Raw genomic sequence first — 4,927 nt, forward strand, 5'->3', positions numbered from 1 at the left:
CCCGATTTAACCCATAAAAATTAGTTTTGTTGGCATAAATATATTTATGTATGCATGCATTTTAACCAGTTCATTTAGATGTTACCATTAGATACAATTTAAAATTTGAATGCATAGTTTTTTGTTGTTGTTGTTGTTGTTGTTTGTCAAATATGTATTTTTTCAGTAATACTTTACAATAAGGATCCGTTAAAGCATTAAGTAATATATAAATAAGCAATACATTTGTTACAGTATTTATTCATCTTTATTAGTTAATAAAAACACAACTGCTCATTGTTTGTTCATGTTAGATCAGCTCCATTAATATGTACAGATGCAACTAAATGTTGAAATTAACATCAATAATAATAAAAGATTCAGAAGTATTGTTAACTAATGAAACCTCATTTTTCATGTCATATTAATTACAGCAAGATTTTAAAAATGCTGTATAATAGCTGTAAATTTTCTCTTTTTTAAGTAAATGTTATTCTGAAATCATAGAAAACATCAAAAGCTCAGATTATCATTTTTTGCATTCATTAGTGTATTAGTACGTTACACACATATCCCTATCCTATTCTCTTTATTAACTCTTCTAGAGGAATCAGTGCTGTTGTCCGTGTGTGTTTGCTGCTCTCTGTCATGAGGTGAAAGTGTCGAGGGTTAAAGGTCACAGAGCCTGAAACACAGCAAGCAAAATACAACCTTTCAGCAATAGAGACTTAGACACGATGAAGATATCATGTGGAATAATGCAACACAGACGTTATCTCAGAAATGTGGAGGTATTTTTCTAGAGGAAGAACGATCATTAAAACACTTCCATGTTAAACTGCTCAAACATGCAAACCAAGAGCAGTTATTAATTAACCCTGAACACACAAAACAATCAATATGATCATCAGAGAGACACAAACCCTCTCTGCACCATCACACACACACACCAGATATATATATATTAAAACAACTATATACTAACTATATATATATGTATATATTAAAACTCTCTATATTAAAATATATATATATATATATAGAAATGACCTTTCACTCATATATAAATAAAAAATCCGACAAAAAATCACATGTAAAAGGCGTATAACAGAATATTAGACATTATTTAATCACGTTGCGAAAAATTCTCATGTCGTGTGAACATCATATTCTTTAAGGAAGCAATAATATTAGGTCAGAATCAGATATTAACCTCGTGTTGAGCTTTAAACCTTTTTTTTCTATAAGCTCAGAATTAAGTCTTTAAAATAATGCAAGTTTCAGTCACATTCACAACAGAAAAAAATGCTCAAACCTCCAATCCGATACATATTTTGAAGTCGTAAAAATCAGGAATAAATCATTATGTCTATGATAAAAGAGGGTTTAATTCAGTCTGATTCCTGCTGTTAAAAACAACAGTGAACATTGAAATAAGGCCGTATTCTGAACACCAATCTCTCATCATATATGCACATTATTCTCATGTTAGATTTGATTCAGATTTACACGCATATGAAATATGAATAATAAAGAAGCATGCATCGATTGAAGCCGCGCGCGCGCGCATGTGTGTGTGAACATGCTTCATGTTTTCTGAAAGTCTCGTGACGTGTAAACCACCACTGGACTTTCAATATAAAAAGTGTTTTTTGTTCAGACAGATCTCCTGAGATGCTGCATTTCAAGTAAAAGGCTAAATAATACTCAAATAATGTCATAATAATTTTTTTTATATATAATTTTATTTTGCATGACAAAAATGCACAGTTGTTATTATTATTAATGATAACAAATTAATATTTTATGACACAAAATTCACAGAGCGACAGAGATGATGTTTTCAGCCATCATAATGACATCAGCATGCCTCAAACAATCTCATTTATCAATCAAGAAGTGTTTCTGTAACGTGTGCATTCAAGTAAATGCTGTTTTAAATATGCAGAAATCACCGAGAATCACAACAGACATTTTATGCTCGCAAAACCCAAAGAATCACTGAACAGCATTTATTAAAGAGTGTAAATCGCAATAAAAATATTAAACACTGCTTGAAATGTTCATCTCGACACTAATTCAGACGGATCTCCAGCACGCGCACGGATGTTTATCGCCCCTCCTGTAAAGCGAAGCGCGGGTTTGGATAAAAGCGTCCGCGTATGACTGCACGAGCGCGTTTAACGTGCCAGAGGAAAGTCCGAGACTTACCGAGAGCTGCCGGACACTGTCCACTCCCAGAGCCCGCCGGGTCACTCGAGCAGATGCAGCGCAGGGCGCGAACTGACGGCCACTAACGGCACATCACCGGCATCATGGGGTCCGAGGCGCATTGATTCTGATCAATAGTGCTGCACTGACACAGCAGATGGCCGGAGAGAGACAGACATGAGGAAAGACGGGCGAAAAAAGCCCAATCGAAGAGTTCCTCGGGCCTCTACAGCTTCTGCAGGATGATCACATACTCAAGTGTGCTTCATTTACACACTAATCCATTCAGATGAGTTCATCTCATCACTGATCAACATCACAAAATCACAGTTTTATTGTGTGTGTGATTGATCAGATCAGCTGATAGGGGCATTCTCTGCTTTTATTTCTTATGCATTCCATTTTTATTCTTATGTATTTGTTTCCTTTTTATGTAAAGCACTTTGTGTATGAAATGTGCTTTATAAATAAAAAAATGCAATCAGATGCATATCGGATCTCAGAGAAACCAAAAATCGCTTTGCATTTTAAATGGGTTTAAATAGCACCAGCATATCTTTATTGATTTCTTGTTTTAATTTTGGGCTTTTACCTGTTTTATGTTGATAAACAATTTAAATAGGCCAGTTAACAGAACTCAAAATGTGTTTATTATAATACTTTTACTCCATTTCCTTCATCATTAATCAAACTCAAAGTGCCTCAAAATACCTTTTTATAATTTGTAAAGTATTTTAACAGATAACTTAACTTTGTCAATGCATATTATTTTCTGTTTTTATGTTTAAAGTTAAATCTTGTGTAAATTTAGTGAAAACAAGTGCATGATTTATCACAACAGTTTTTCTTAATCAACTTAATTAATGTGGTTCAGATAACATGATATTTTGAGTTTCTGTTGATTAAATCAATCACCTTCATTTGTATGAACTCAAAATTTTAATTTCAATGAACTCAGCATTTTAAGGCAACCAGGTAACTTACCTTTTTTAAAGTTAAACCAACAATTCTTTTTAGGTTCTAAAAAAGCAGGAGCCTAAAGGGAATAAAGAACGTTGTAAAATTTAAAAAGATTCTAAATGGAACTCGAACTTCCTGATAGTATCATTAAAAGTGCTACTTTAGACGATTGTTATTTTGTTCTCATTTAAAGCTGCATAAAGTGAGTTTAGAGGTTTATATGCATTTAGAAAGAAAACAACGTCCACGTTGAATCTGTGTGTGTGTGTGTGTGTGTGTGTGTGTGTGTGTGTGTGTGTGTGTGTGTGTGTGTGTGTGTGTGTGTGTGTGTGTGTGTGTGTGTGTGTGTGTGTGTGTGTGTGTGTTTCTCTCTCTCTCTCTCTCTCTCTCTCTCTCTCTTTCTTTCAGATATCGATTTTCTTTGACATGAATAAGGGCCTTTTTCAGTCAGTGATTCTTCGCATTATGTTGGAGTGTGCCAAAGCAGAGCAGCACAAAAGCTCTCGGAGAACATCAGAGCAGGAATCAAACTCTTCTGTGTCCGGCACTGAATTCGCTCCAGTCGCGCGGCAGGTACAGCCACTTTTCCTCCAATTTGTGGCAGCTGAAAAGCCTCGTGGAGGACACTGGGCCCCCTGCACCTCCTGCTCCTCCTCTGACAGCTGATCAAAAGAAAAATAGGTCACGCTTTTCAGACTTCTGTCGCTCATCCTTAATTACAGTCGCTTTAAACAAAAGCAACATCTGCGCATCCTCCAAACAAAATAGCAACCGGCATTCGAGAAATCTGTTACTTCTGAATCACTTCAAGCCGGATCAGAGCAGAATGCGCGGAGAACAAGTTGGATTGATCGATTTAGACTCACTCTAACGTGAAAAAGGAGGAGATCTGGGGCACTTTGAGATGTGTAGAACTTAAAATTAGAGAGTTACTTCTATAAGTTTTGTTTCTTTTTTTTAGACGCCTAAATTTAAAAGTGTGTTTCAAAACGAATTAAAGCCTTAAAACAATTTACTACAATTTTACACTGTTTGCTAGTATATTTACATGCCCGTTGTGTACTATGAAATTAATATGCATAATTAATCTTTTAAATGTTAATGTAAAGCATGTAATGAGCCAGTGTTAAACACAGAAAACACAAAAAAATGTTACTTGACATTTAAGCATTTGTGCAACTTGATTGAAATCTGATTAGATAGATAGATAGATAGATAGATAGATAGATAGATAGATAGATAGATAGATAGATAGATAGATAGATAGATAGATAGATAGATAGATAGATAGATAGATAGATAGATAGATAGATAGATAGATAGATAGATCCGTCGAAGGAAAAAAACATGTTTTTTTCCCAATGCGCAAAGTACACACTGATGCACAAAATGAACAAAGATAGCCTATAAAATAAATAGGCTACATTAGAAGTGTGTTTTGCACTTTCTATTTTACAATTAAATTGTGTTGATACGCGATTATATTTTTGCGAAGTGAGTAAATGATCCGTTTGGAATGACAGTGAAGCGACCGTCTGACGCTTGATTCCAGATGCAAAGACAGCCGCTCCGAACAGCCTCGTGGAACGTGCAGCGATTGGCCAGAACGCTAATGAGCTGCGCTCACGAGGAACGCGATTGGACCACTGGCGCGTCAATCAAGGCGAAGTCTCCTCCCCTTTCAGCAGGGTCGGGTGCGCGCGGAGCAAGCCCACCCCGAACACCTCCAGCTGCCCAAACAGAAGACGCAGGAGGAGTAGAGGGCTCGGACATGGGG

This window comes from Chanodichthys erythropterus, chromosome 22 (genome assembly GCF_024489055.1).
Source record: "Chanodichthys erythropterus isolate Z2021 chromosome 22, ASM2448905v1, whole genome shotgun sequence".
In the NCBI taxonomy this organism is placed as follows: Eukaryota; Metazoa; Chordata; class Actinopteri; order Cypriniformes; family Xenocyprididae; genus Chanodichthys; species Chanodichthys erythropterus.